Below are 15,331 nucleotides of genomic sequence, written 5' to 3' on the forward strand. Positions count from 1 at the left end.
CCAGTACTGAAAACAAATAGCCACTTTCAAAAAATTAGTGTTTTTTCCTATTTTGAGATTTATCTTTTTGAATTATTGCTCCTCAATCTTGTCTTGATACTCTAAAGCAAATTCTCAATACATGTTTGTATTGAGCTAAATGAGGTTACATTTGTATAACTAATTGCAAATAAACTCATCACCTATTATAAATCCTAAAATTAGCATTACGATTTTGTAACATGATAGCATTATATATTAACATTATAGGCACAAAAAGCATTTAAGGCCATCAGGACCATATGAGCTTATTAAGGGAGCAGGCAGAGAGAGTTAACAAATCTAACAGTGGGTCCTGCAAAAAATCAGAATCAGGAACTGTGGGGTATACCTGTAATTCCAACTACTGGGGGACTGAGACAGGGGGACCATCTAAGTCAGGAACTCAGGCAGCCTGGATAGCAAATGTCTGTAAAACCCCATTGAGAGAAAAAGAGAGAGAGATAATGGAGGGAGAAGAGAAGAGGGAGAGGGGGATGATGGGAAAGAGGAGAAGGGGAGGGGAAAGGAGAGGGAGAAGGGGAGGGGGAAGGAAGGGTTGAGAGTTGAATGAAGAGGAGAGAGAAGAGCAAAGAGGAGAGCACGGGATAGAGAGTGAAGAGGAGGGGAGGGAAAAGGGGAAGGAAGAGGGGGAGCAGAGGGGAGAGGGAAGAGAAGGAAGAGAGACACGAGCTAAGGATGGAAAGCAGAAATAAAATGCTGCAAGCGAAGTGGGTTAAACTGTTCTACTACCAGTGGCAAATACCACTGGTAGGCCCAATACAATGAAGGCTGAGTATCATCTCAAACTCTATTCTATGTTCAGTTGTTGACCTTAACAAAGACAGATTTAGCAGACTGATAGGGCTAACAATCTTCCTGAAATGGTTTAAAGAAGTGGATGAGAGAAGAGAAATTAAGCACCACTGGGAAGAAAAGCCCTGTATGCAGGCACACTTTTGTTGTTAAGATCAAGGTGGAGGGGAGCCTGTGGTCAGCATGGGTTTTCCATTGAAGGCTGGGTAGATGCTGGCATGCTGTGTGCTGAAGAAAATGACCATAGGGAAGGAAAACCTGCTGATGGGGAAGCGAGGAACCAATGACTGGAACAATATCAACTGGTGGAGCAGGAGAGAAGATAGAAAGCTGAAAGATAGAAAGCTGGCAGGAGGTGGGCAGCAAGAAGGTAATGTGTTCAGACGGACTTCGGTTTCTCCAGGATGCTAGGATGGAGGCTTCCTGCCATGGTGAGGAGTTAGAAGTTTGAGATGTGAGACAATCAATGTGCTAGCCGAAGGGTATAGGATTTCTGGACAGTAGTTATACCCCAAGGGGCATTCAGGTTTCAAATTCCTTGGGAAAAGATTCCCAGAGTATTACAAAGTATGTTCAAGCTGGGTTCTGGTGGCTCATACCTGAGTATGTGATCTGAGCTACACAGGAGGCTAAAAATCTGAGGATCCCAGTTCAAAGCCCAAGCAGGAAACTCTGTGACATTCTGATTTCCAATTAATCATCAAAATGCTGAAGTGAAGCTGTGGTTCCAGTGGTAGAGTGCTAACATCAAGAAAGAAAAAAAAAAAAGGCCGAGCGCTGGTGGCACACGCCTGTAATCCTAGCTACTTAGGAGGCTGAGATCTGAGAATCACGGTTCAAAGCCAGCCCAGGCAGGAAAGGCCATGAGACTCTTATCTCCAATAAACTACCAGAAAACTGGAAGTGGCGCTGTGGCTCAAGTGGTAGAGCACTAGCCTTGAGCTGAAGAGCTGAGTGAGGGACAGTGCCCAGGCCCAGAGTTCAAGCCCCATGATCGACAAAAGAAAAAGAAAAAAAAAAGCTCAAGGACAGCAACCAGATGCTGAGGAAAAGCCCCCAAGATTCTCTCTCTCTCTCTCTCTCTCTCTCTCTCTCTCTCTCTCTCTCTCTCTGTCTCTGTCTCTCTCACACACACGCATACATACACATACACACACACACACACACACACACACACAGTTTATTTGAGTGGTTACTTCGGTTCCCAATGTGCAGTACATAGTGCAATCTTCCAGAGTTCACAAAGTGAAGTAAAACCAATGAACAGCCCTGCCATTTCATCTACAAAAGGGCATCATCTAACTAGAAGAGAGGCTAGGTAAGAGATTAGGATAAAGCTCACTAGTATTTCCTTACTGCTCCTTAAATCTTAATTGGGAAAGGAAATATAAAGCCTCCATTACAATTGAGTGTAAAGGGAAGTACAGCGACTGAGATATAGAAAACCAGCTTTAACCTGCACAGACTAGGCTGACCTTGCTGAGAAAGACTTCATCACAGAAGTGTCTAAAAGCTCACTGACAAGTTACCTGCACCAGGTGTGGAGAGAAAAAAGCACAGTGATTACCCATTCTCCTCAGAAGTTAATCAACTGAGGGGCCAATATCTACTTCCATCTCTGATGGGCTTTGTCACCTTAGAAACAAGTGAACCTCCTTGGATCTCCACTTTCATCTTTGTAAAATGCAAAAGATGGCCATACCCTACTTCACTGTGAAGATCAAGTAAGAAAACAGACATCACTTAGTATGCTGATTTTTTAAAAAAATACATACATTGTAACAAGAGAATGCAATAAATAGCAGATAGGAAACAATTCTGTAAATGAAAACTTCTATGAAATTGGAAAGGAGCATTAGTCCTTTCTTAATAGCATTGCAAGAAAAAAATCAAATTTGATTCTAACCCAGTGTTTCTTCTTTAAAAAGCAGTTATCTCTAATCTGTTTATCTTTTCCCTGTATCTTGACAATAGTCTGTGCTAAAGGTTTATCAGGATTGTGCTGCATCCCTACAGAAGGAAATGACTTTTCTATGGGGGATAATAATAGTAATAAAAATAATATTGTTTTAGATCTACAGTCTAGCATTTCTTTTATTAGCAGGTATTGGCCCTGATGGGAAAATAAAGGTTACAGAAGGGTTAACTGAGTGAAGTGAAGGTCAACTCGGTGCCACCATCATTCTGCCAATAGAGCAGCGAGGAAGTCGTGCTTTTGACATATTTATAACTCTGTGGTTAAGATGTTTGCTTAATGCTCTTTTTTATTCAAAGGTCTTTGACCATTTAAACCTTTCCCCTTTTAACTTAGATGTGCTTTGCTAGCTATTAATGCCCTTAAAGTACCTTCCTTATGTTCACGTTAAGATCTAGACCTACTGATTTTCAAAGAGTTCTCCTTTGGCAAACTTCCAAGATAATTATAGCAATTGTTTTGTTGTTTTTTTAAAAAAATGTTGAAGTTAAAAATAAAACTTGCTTGTGGATTTGATATTTCAAAGAATCAAGTTTGCATGCTTGTAAGAAGACCATCCTTAAGACCCTGTGTGGTAAGACATTTAAACCTATGTTGCATTTTGCATATAGGTTCAAAATGTTTTTGAGTATGGCTGTTATTAACCTTGGACCTGGATTCAAGACCAGGTTTAGAAATAGGAGGTTAAAAAGCTGGTCTACATTTTATTTTCAAATCTACAGAGAATTACCTGCCTCCTTTCTGACTCTGATTGCTTCTAGATACAGTGGCAAAATACTTTTTCTGCTGCTTAATTATATGTTACTATGTAAAAGTGAGACTGATAAATGATGCTGACATTAAAATTATAGAAATATTTTTACTAGCCAATGATTGTAAGAGATATAGACGAATGAATGAATGTGAATGGATAGACCCACATCAATACACAGGCAGCAAAAGAGCTAGAGTTACTCATGGTGTGTGTCTAGATTTTCACAGAACATGCAGCCATATGTTTCTTGTCTCGGCTGCTGCCCAAGGAACTCATGCATGTGGATTACAGTTCTAGCCAGGAAAAGCAGTAAGCAAAATGCAGAATGAAACAAAGGGACATGCAAACAGCAAATTGCACCTTCTTTTAAATAAATACTGCTCATACTTTTTAATGAGTATTTTTTAAAAAAATAAATGATATATATATGATCATCCCACTGAAAACTGACCAATTAACTGAATGGCATGTCACACTGTTGTAAGATATGAGAGCCTTTTCTGCCCCCTGATTGGTGTACAGCTACAGTCCTTATGAACTCACTGTACTTAAGGTAGTCCCATACATAATCTGCCTGATAGTGATTAAAGTTTCTGAAGTGTTTCACTTTTTTTTTTTTCATTTCAATAAGGATCTGCGTTGAGTCTCAGAGAAAGGAAGAGTAAACTTAAAATTACTTTTCTGTCATTGGTTTCATATTGGGAATGTCCATTCATATAGGACATTTTATATGTATTAAAAAGCAGTCTTACATTTCACCTGATATTTTCTCCTGAGAAAACACTGGTCACCCTATTTAATTCAATGAGGAAAAAAATTTAATAATTGATGAGGATTTGTGGAGTTGAGAATTGCAAACAAGACAGTATTTCAATAAAACAGCTTAAAAATAACTGAATAGACTTTCTGGGTGGTATTTATTTACTCTTCTGAAGCACCTTTCTTCTTAATATTGAGGCATAAAAGACCAGGCAGAATATGTGGATGAAAATATTAGGATTCTACCTTTCAGTGAACTAAAATATGCACAGGGGTCAGCCATACGTATCATATACTCTCCCATGCGAGTTCCTAAGACTAAAAATATTGCATGGATCTCAAAAACATAGTAAGCAAGGTGCGATGCTATTCTTTCATCTGAAGATGACTCGGTTTATTTAAAGGGAAATAATAAACTATGCAGAAACACTGAAAGTAGTTAATAGCCATGTGCTCCATGGGTCTTGTCTTGATGGCATCTTTTTCCTCTCTCTTTTTAAATCTTGTGTTCTTGAGAAAAGCTCTCACCAGGTTAGGCATTGAGCCTAACTCAAAATCTTCCTGCCTCAGCATCCTGAGTCCTGCCATTACAGACATGCACCATTATAGGTGGTTGACTCCCTCCCCTCCCCCTGCCTCTTTCTTTCTGGTACTACTGGAGTTTGAATTCAGGGGCTTGCACATACTGCGGGGCGGGTGTAACATTGCTGAGTTCCACTTCCAGCCCTGTTTGTGTACTGGCTACTTTAGGCTAGGATCTCACTCCTTACCTGGGCGTGCCTGGGAACTAGGATCCGCTAACTCAGATGTCCTGTTGTTGATGGTATCACAGGTGAGCACCACCATATCCAGATTTCCTCCATCAAAGGGAAGTCTCGCAGACTTTCTCTGTCTGGACTGGCTTTGGACTATAATCCTCCTGTTCGCAGCTTCCCAATCAGGGATTATAGGGTAAGCCATTGATACTCTGCTTCATTCTCATTTTTGAAGAAGCCATTTTTGTCACAATCTTTGATAACACACAGTTATCTATTGGGCCTGTTAAGATGATCAAACTCATGATGCCATCCAGTGATATACAGTAATGATTTACATGACAGCTGATGACAAATAGGACAAAATGCTTATAGCTGTGATTTTGAAGATAACATGATATAAGGCATCAGTTGTTCTAATTTCTCCAAACAATATAAATTTATTCATTTGCCAAGTATTTATTGAGTACCTACAATCTATCTATCTATATTCATCCATCTTTCTGCCTGTCTGTGTGACTATAGTTAGATATTATAGGTGCAATTCTACAGAAGTAACGCTATAGAAAATCTTTTGCCTTTACAGAGCTCCTACTGCTGGGGAAGGGGCTGAAGAAGTATATAAAACACCAAATACTTGTCAGAGGATGGTAAGCTCTGCACAGAGGAGGTTAAAGAGAGGAAGGAACTGGAGTATTTGTGTTTTTATAATCTGCTCATCTTGAGGAGGTAAAATGTGAAATGTTTGGAACATCAGGTCACACATAGTAAATGTTCATAAGTGTTGGTTTACAATTTTGAGGAAGGTATTTGGTGGTAGTACACCTATTTCTCCTTTGCTACAGTCATTTTTGCCTGGAATTGAGAATGGAATTATATTTGACTTCTCTTTAACAGGTTCAAAATTTCATTTCTGAGAAGATGATAATGACAATTGAGAGATTCAAGTCATCATGAATAAATGATCCACGATTTGGTCTTGTTTCAAGAAAGAAAGGAAGGGGAGATTGGGAGGAACAGAGACAGATACAGAAATAGAAATAGAGATAAAGTAGTAAGAAGGAGAAGGAAAAGAGAGGAGAAGACAAAGAGAAGGAGAAGGAGAAGGAGTAGGAGGAGGGGGGATAAGAAAAACAGTAAGAAAGAAGGAAGTTCGTTCTTTACAAGTCAACATTGAGTATAAAATTGTTTTAAATCATAGATGTACTTAGCTATATATATATTCTAAATTGCAAGTCAACAAAATTTACAAATTGAAAGAACTTCTAAATATAAGATAGAACTAAAGAATAGAAACATCACATACTAATTTAGATTATTTTTCTTGACAAATCCTTTATTTCTGGTATGCGATTACATTTAGTTCTATTTTTGCAACAATGAGTTTCTCTGCATTAAAGATTTAACAGTTCTAGCTAATTTGTTCATAGGAAAATATGACACAATATAATAAGCACTTGGAAGTTAATTTCATGTATCCATCAAGTTTTTTGATGTGCTGGGTTGCTGTTAGGTACTCATTAGATACCTGACACATGATTAGACACAATTCTTGCTGAGACTTATAAAGCATATAGTCTTGTAGAAGAAGGAATACAAAACTTTGTTCTTCACATATTTGTACAGAGAGAGGAAAACAGCTATACCTAAGACAGAACTGGAATCCATAAAAGCTGCTATCAGCAGTCTCTGAGCAAAGAACATTGAATTCATTTTGAGGCTGGTTCATGGGAACTAGCTAATATATGGTTACAAAACAGGCATTTGAATACAAAAAACTAAATGTAGTTTATATTTTGGAAAACTCAGATTTACTTTTCTAAATTGTGGCTTGCTTATCCACCTTTTGCAAAATGATTCACTCTTCAAAGACACAAATTGATGGGGTGGAAAGATGAGCCCAAACCAAACTGTGCAACGGCATGAAGCAAACTGGTATTCATATTTTGCCTTAAGTAAGTCACACATGAATTAATCTAAAATTGACTACATTATGGTCTGTACACTCCAATGATTTATTGACCACATTGTGTGGGAATACATGTTAGTAAACATCACCAAACATGATGTTAAATTAAAAATTATACAATCTATAAATTAATGTTCTTTAACTGATGGTAGCGGTAACTTGTACTTCTTTCTTTCTTTAGCTGTCTGGTAGCAAGAATTCACTAGAGAGCCTTGGTAATATGTTTTCCAATTTCATTGTAAAACAGTACGTAAAATTATATAGCAAAATAAGCAGACACGGTCAGTTGGTAGTCTCAAATTCCATCCAAGGGGCCTTCTTCATGTCTACTTTCCTGGGATTGGTTTTTATAGCATTGTTTTTTTTTTCCTTGAACCATAGAAAACCTGTCTTTGGATTTCTTGTTCCATTGCCAGGGATAGACAACAAAAATATGTATATAAATATAAAATATGAATATGTATTTTAAGCTGACAGTTGTGAGGTTTTGGTTGTTTGCACGTAAAAGCAAATCATGGTACGAATCAAGGCCAGTCACTTCCTCCTTTCCTCCTTCCTCTTTTCCCGTCTCCCCTCCTGTTTTCATTTCATCTTAATTCTCAGCTTTCTGGCCAGGTTTCGCTTCTTTCTTCTCTCTTTTCTTCTGTAAAAGTTACCCAATTAATTTTAGCTTCACCTATGTAGATCAATTTAGATGACTCCCAAGGTTAATCAAAACTAAACCCCGAACCATCAGTTGCAACTTTGATTTTCTCCCTCAGTCATTCTACTTCACACTCTTTCGAGGCTTTTGCCAGGCTATGGGAACCACAGTTCTTGTAGCCCTAGCCTTGCCAGTGTGCCATTTATATTAGTAGGGCAGAATTTAATCTTCACTCATCATAGAATTAGACCATAAGCCATTCTTACCAGTTTAAGATTTTAAGAAATATTATTTTAAGGTGTCACCAACACCAGCAAGCACATGAAAATAGCACTCTCAAATATGACAGTGTCATTGTAAACTGCTAATATATATTTGAAAACAAATTGCGTGACACATTTGTAGAACAGTTGAACAATTTCATATTCTTTGTTTCAGTGACATAATTTAGGGAAAACTATCTAATAAGATCCTTTCTTTTAACAGAGAAGCTGGGGTGTTACTATGTAAATGAAACTTCAAATACTGAGAAACATTCTAACAGAGTGGGTTAAATAAATCATGGAAACCTATTGTTAGAAAAATAATCATTATGAAAACCTAAAAGTTACAAAAAGGATAAATTTAATGTACTTTTATATAAATCTTCTAACACAGTCCACATTTATTAGTTAACTTGAAATGAATAGAGAGCTCCTATATATTATAGCAATCCTTTAAAAAATTTTATTATTATAAAGGTAATGTACAGAGGGGTTATAAGTCAGATAAAGAGTACATTTCTTTCTTTCTTTTTTTCTTTCTGGTCTTGGGGCTTAAACTCTAGGCCTAGGTGCTGTCCCTGAAGCTCTTTGTGCTCAAGGCTAGTGCTCTACCACTTGAGCTACAGTGACACTTCTGTCTTTTTCTGAGCAGTTTATTGGAGATAAGAGTCTCACAGATTTTCCTGCTCTGGCTGGCTTTGAACCATGATCCTTAGATCTCAACTTAATGAGTATCTAGGATTATAGGTGTGAGCCACAGGTGCCCAGCTAAGACAGTCACCCCTTCCCTATTCTCTCGCAGTTTTTCCCTCCCATCCCGCCATACAAGTTATATGGTTCATTTTCTATAGTGCCTAGTGAGTACCATTGCTGCATTTGTTTATCCTTTGTCCTTCCATTTCTGTGCATCCACTATGCTTATTCCACATTTGCACACCCAAATATATTCAAGCTTTCTGAAAATATTTTAAGGTGTGTCATTCTAGGCTTGTGATTCAACAAGTGCTTATTAATGATCTGTTATGTGCAAAATAGTGTTGGGTAAAAAGAAAGTAAATGGCTGGCTAAGGTGTGCCTTTATTCGCAAATGATTACTTGTAATGTGTGAGCCAACCATAGCTAATGGAAGCAGAAAGGTGTATGTAACTTGAGGGTAAATGTGGGAACCAATAGTTGGGTGCCTAGCTGAACAATATAGCTCCCAGTGGTCCGCATAAGCATATAATAAATGTCAATCTTCAGATATCAAGGAAATATTTAAGTAGAAGGAAGTCATGACAGAAAAGAATCTTATTAATTAGCTAGATCTAAGAAGGAGGATTTTTTTTTTTTTAATGGGGAATAGGCTCACATAGATGTGGACTGAAAGTCACTGGGTTGAACTCTATGGGAGGGGACAGCTAGGAACCATTTAGTAAAGGCATCTTGGTGGAGGGACCAGGTAGGCTGTCACCTGGACTGGAAGAAAAGGTATGAGTTAGGAAAATTGCCATCAATGATATTCTTGGGTGTCAAGATAATATATTGAAACCAATGTGTGCCCATTTGCATTGGTAAATATAGATATGCTGTGATTGAAGCCTTGCCTTAGGAAAGGTGGAATGGGGGAGGGGGAAGAGGTGCAGGCTGGGGGGATGGGGATGGGGAGGGGTTGTGGTAGCCAAGAGGAGGCTGGAAGAGGCCTGAGTGACAGTGCCTTGGAAAAGAGAACATAGCCAAAGATGCGATGAAGGTATTTAAACTAGGAAAACCAAACTCTATATTGATTGCATTAAAACAGTTCTGAAATGACGCTTTTCTTACTCATTTTCAGACAGCTCATCATCCAAATCAAAACATGTTCTCTTTGCCGTGTAATCACATAACATCACCAGCTGTTTGGATGTGTAGTAAAGTTCTCACATGCTTTTCTCACATTTGAACAGGAAAATCCCCCTTCACTACACATTTCTCCAAAATATGATGTGAAAAATATAGCTATTAACAGGGTACATGTGAATCTTTTGCCCTAGCAAAGATCAGCAAATTATTTTAAGAGAATTACTCAAAGCTCTAGGAATTACTTATTTTCACTTGTTTGTAGTTAATTCTAATCTTTCAACCAAGTGTTTTGTTGAAAATGGACTCCATTTTCCTCTACCTCAACCACGAATTATATTAGTCTTATATGATCCAATGAACATCTTTGTCCTCACTAATCCAAAGGCCTAAGAACTTTAAATGTGCATAGACAGTGAAGAGTCTTTTCCTTATAGGAATCAGGATGTGGTACCGGTAATGTTCTTTAATTACTGTAAAAGATTTTTCTACCATTGATATTCATTTTTCATAGTATCATCGCTAAGTATAAGATTTAACAGACATTTGTGGGAAGCTAACATTTGCTTTAACATGAACTGTTTAAAATCTGTAGCTACAAGTTTTGTTTTACTATGTGTATTAGTTGGATATGATGTTTTTATGTTATCTTTTCTTTTGTTCCTGCACATTGTGTAAGGTAAAAAAAGAATAACAATGCATGCAGCATGTATGAAGAAAGTCAGAAGGCCAGGCACTGGTAGCTCATGCCTCTAATCCTAGCTACTCAGGAGACTGAGATCTATGAGACTCTTATCTCTAATTAACCTCTAGTAAACCAGAAAGGGTCCTGTAGCTCCAAGTGATAGAACTCTACTCAAGAGCAAAAAGAGCTCAAAGATAGAGCCAGGCCCTCAGTTCAAGCCAGGACTGTAAAAACAAAAGAACAAAAACCAAAAAACCCAAAATACACAAAAAAACAACCCTCAGAATATTAACCTTCATTATCTTTATTGTCTTCTTCTGGTTATTCAAAAAATAAATACCATGCAAATGAGGTATATATATTAAGGAAAATGGACTATCACCATTGACTGAAATCATCTTAGCTTTGAAGTGTCATATGGGATTAGAGTCAACAGATATTTTTAACTTTGAAATTCTAAGGTTCTCTAATTTGTTTCTACATTCTTTTACATTGTCAGCAGGGCACATTCTTGGTAAAATAATTCTGCCATCTTTCGTTTTCTGATTTCTCAAATCTGGGTAAACATATGGAGGTAAAGTATAGAAAGGTCTACACATAAAAAGAGTCTGCTTACATTTGCCAGCATAGGAGATTTTTTTCTATTTCTTCAGTCCATACTGTAATTTTAAGCTCTACATAAGAGAAAGAATGTTATAAACTGACTTGAAAATGCATTCTTGTGCATGCACACATGTACACTGGTGGCCTCATCTTGCTTCTAGATTCCAGCTTTGCTTCTGCTTTTCCACATCCATTCCCCACTTTGCACAATGAAGTTATTTTCCCTTTTAAATCTGCATTTACCCTTTTTAGAGCATGATGTTATTTTTTGAAAATGTTATTGGAAAGGAACAGTACTGGAGCTTGAACTCAGGATCTGGGCACTATCCCTGAGCTTTTCTTTGCTTACAGATAACAACACCCTACCCCTTGAGCCACAACAATATTTCTGGCTCTTTGGTGGTTAACTGAAGATCAGTATCATAGACATTCCTGCTTAGCTAGCTTTGAACTTTGATCCTCAGATCTCTGCCTCCTGAATAGCTAGGATTACAGGTCTGAGCCACCAGCAGCTGGCCTATATTTTCAAAATTATCTTAAGTAGTTGTCCCCCTCTTCCTGTACTCTTCGGGCAAAAGATGTTTCTGCTTTCTAAAAACCTGTATTTTTCTTCTTCTTTTTATACCTGGGGAGTTGCCTTATTTTTATTTTATTGATGCCTTCTTAAATATCAACATTTTCATGTCATTTTAAAAATTAGACTAAATTATTTATGCTAATTTTTTTGGTGGTAATGGGATTTGAACTTGGGGCAGTGTGCTTGTGAGGCAGGTCCTCTACCACTTGAGCCACGCTCCCAGCTTAAACTGAGACTAAATTTTAAGACATGTATTAGTCCTAGGACTAAATCAGGGCCTGGGTGCTGTCCCTGAGTTTTGTGCTCAAGGCTAGTACTCTACCACTTTAGCCATAGCTCCACTTCTGGGTTTTTGTAGTTTGTCTTATATATAATTGGAGATAAAAATCTCGTGGTTCTGCCCAGGCTTGTTTCAAACTGCAATCCTCAGATCTCAGCCTCCTGAATAGTTAGGATTACAATTATAAGCCACCAGCGCCTGATTGTAAAACTGTTTTTTTTGTTGTTACACATTAATAGTAGAAGGGGGTCTCACTATTCTTTGAATAAATTCATCTCGTTTATTGTTTTTCCTTAATCTCTCCCCATCTGTTTTTTAAATTTATTATTACCCTTAAGTAGGGATTCAGTTCAACCTATCAATTTCTGAGTAGTGTCACTCCTTAATTTTGAAGTGTTTGGTGGGTTTCAATGTGCTATCGATCGATCGATCGATCTGCCTACCTACCTACCTATTTATCATCTATCCATGTATCTACCTACCCATCAACTATGTGGAATTATACATTTTTTTTTGTTGGTCATAGGTCATTGTCCCTCAGTTCTTCAGCTCAAGACGAACACTCTACCACTTGAGCCACAGTGCCGCTTCTTATTTTCTGAGTCGTTTCTTGGAGATAAGAGTCATGGATTTTCTTGCTGGGGCTGGCTTTGAACTGGGATCCTCAGATCTTAGCTTCCCGAGTAGCTAGGATGACAGGTATGAGCCACAGACACCCGGCTGGAATTCTACAGTTGTTAAAAAAACTACTAGCACTTAAAAAAATTCATGTACTTCTTTCAGCCTCATACTACCCAGACTAGATAATAACCTTGACCTGTCCTTAATTTCTTTACTCCCTGGAATGTATTCTCGTACTTGATTTCTGCCTTCCTTTCTTCCTTCTCTTAAAGACATGCCCATGGCGGCAGCCACGGGAAGGGAGCGTCGTGCAGTTGGCTTTTCCACAGGCAGACACATCCACTGTGCAATGTTATTTAAGGTCTGTGCGCCGCTGGTCTCTAAGAAAGCAAGCCGTTAGTACTAGAACAGTTTCTTCCAGCATCTTCCACCCTGACAGCTAACCTAACTTCCGGCCTCACTCCATCTCTCCAAGCCCCACCTACAGGGAAACTTTACAGTGATTGAGTGAAGTTTTTCACTTACAGACTGCACATTTTCCCCCTCAAAATTGTCCTTTCCTGGATGGAGGAGCCCGAAAAGCGCTGGTCAACCCCGTGCCGGAGATCAGAGCACAGGGCTACTTCTTTTCTTCGCACAGAGACCCCCCCCCCCCGTCTCCTGGGTCCCCTTCCTTGGGGGGGGTGTCCTTAAGTCTTCTTGTTGTTGCTCTGCTGTCCTCTAAAGGCTGCTTCGCTCGAAGAGTGTCCGGCACTTTTCCACACTTATTTGTTCTTAATCCTCTCTTATTCCTAAGACCCAGGCTCGCTGATTCATCATCCTTGGGGAAACCAGGACAGAGCTGTGGGATTCTGGGCCGTTAGGCGGACCACTTGTCCCCCATCCTTCTCCACAAGACGTTGGGGGGGACCCCCCCGAGCGCACCGCCGTCCCCCGCCTTTGTTACATTAGGAAACGCACACCGGGCCCGAAGCGTTTGCAAAATGCCACGGTGCCACACAGATGTAGAAGCCGTAGTCCTTTTCCTGGCTTCAATTTGCTCCTTCGCTTTCATTTCCTGTTTTTCGGCCTCTCCCCCCCCCCCCCCCCCAACGGGCTCCTGCTCCGTGCCACGCAGGACTGCACCTCTTTCTCTCCAAACACAAAACTTCCCCTTCCGCGCCTTCCAGCGCTGGCTGGGCAGGTTTCCCACGCGGGGCGGATCCGGGGGACCCCCAGCAGGGGTGTCTGGCACACTCGGGCTCCCCAGGGCATTCACCTAAGGCTTCCCAGAAAGTGGAGCCTGCAGGCACGGTCCAGCAAGGACCGGTTCCCGCCTCCCTCTCCCCCGCCCCTCCTCCAGCCCCCCGCTTCCGCCGCTCCTCCGGGCGCAGCGCTGACCCCGTGCCCTCCGAGCCGCCGCGGGAACAGCAGGGCGGCCTCCTCCTCCCCCTCCCGCCCCGCAATCTCGGGGATCCGTTCCCTGGGGCGCACGGGGGGGGGAGGGAAAGGGAGGTGGGGATGGACGAGGGGGGGATGAGGGTGCGTCTAGGGCTGGACTTCCAGCCGCGCGCTTCGGAGCTCCCCTCGGGTGCGCAGGGTTGGGGTCCGCAGCTCCCCCACCTGCTTTGCTAAGTTAAGTGGCACCAGCAGGCACCTCACCTCCCGGGACCAAGCCGGGCACTCGTCTCGGCCTCGGATTCCCCCCCACCCCCCGCAATTTCTCCCGCCAAGGTGAAGCGCGGGGTTGGGAGGACGCCCCCTCCTTCGCCCGCAACGTGCTTCGCTCTCAAACCCAAACAATGATTTCCCGGGGCTCCCGGGCTTAGCCTTCCGCCCTTCCCCAATCACCCCCCGCGCCCGGGGCACCGCCCCCCCCGTGCAGACCCCCCCCCTTCCCCATTACGGCCCGGCGTGGAGGGTGGCGGGGGTCGTGGGGCACTGACCCCGCCGGTGCACGCAGCCCGGGGCCGGCTCCGCCCACACCTTTGCAAGTTCTCCGGGCGCCCGGCCCCCTCCCGGAACGCCCCCCTCCACTCTCTGGGGAAGGGGTGGGGAGAGGGCGGGGGTGGGGGCAGAATTTGGGGGGGTGCGGGGTGCCCAGCGGGCTCTTTATTTGTCTCGGAATTCTTTTCCTGAGGCTGCCCAGCGCGCTCGGACACAAAAGGGGGTGGTGGTGGTGGGGGGAGACTTTCTCTGGGCTCAGCGAGAGTCCCAGCCGGGCGAGTTGCAATCGGAGGTGGTGGTGGGGGGGTTGGACTCGGGCCGCGACCTCCCCGCCAGCCCTCCCCCCTCCTCGGCCCCCCCTCCCAGCCCCGCACTGTGGGTCCCCTCCGCCTGAAGCTCCCACAACTACGCGGGCCATGTGTGGGCTATTTTGGGTGCCGCCGCAGCAAGGTGGTGCAGGTGAAAAGGAAGCGCGTCCGCGGCCAGGGGGCGGAGGCAGGGGTGGGGCGGGGTGGGGCGGGGCGGACCCCACCCCCTTCCCCCAGCCCGCGGCCGGGGCGGGGAGGCGAGGGCCGGGCAGTGGGTGTTGCCTTCTACCTCTGCGAGCGGGGAGGGGTTCGCTTCCCACCGGGGATTTCAACCATCGCACACGCACACGCACGCACACACACACACACTCACTCACACAGCCCGCCTCCTAATCCCGGGGCGGAGCGGCTAGGGGGGCCCCATTTTCATGGCAATAAAGCGACTTAGCGCCTGCTGAGCGAGCCCCTCCCCGCCGCCGCCCCCGCCCTCGGCCCCACCCCGGGGCTCGCCCTGCAGCGGCGGGGCTTTGTTTCGGGGGAGGAGGACCGGGAGCTCTTTTG

At 42.4% G+C, this 15,331-nt stretch overlaps 1 protein-coding gene across 2 annotated transcripts in view; it reads left to right on the forward strand.

Moving 5' to 3' along the window:
• LOC138814048 (Krueppel-like factor 12) overlaps positions 1-15,331 on the forward strand; it is a 708,935-nt gene that overhangs the window by 324,665 nt on the left and 368,939 nt on the right. The window lies entirely within an intron of this gene.

This window comes from Dipodomys merriami, unplaced genomic scaffold (genome assembly GCF_024711535.1).
Source record: "Dipodomys merriami isolate MVZ:Mamm:240054 unplaced genomic scaffold, mDipMer1.0.p SCAF_6, whole genome shotgun sequence".
In the NCBI taxonomy this organism is placed as follows: Eukaryota; Metazoa; Chordata; class Mammalia; order Rodentia; family Heteromyidae; genus Dipodomys; species Dipodomys merriami.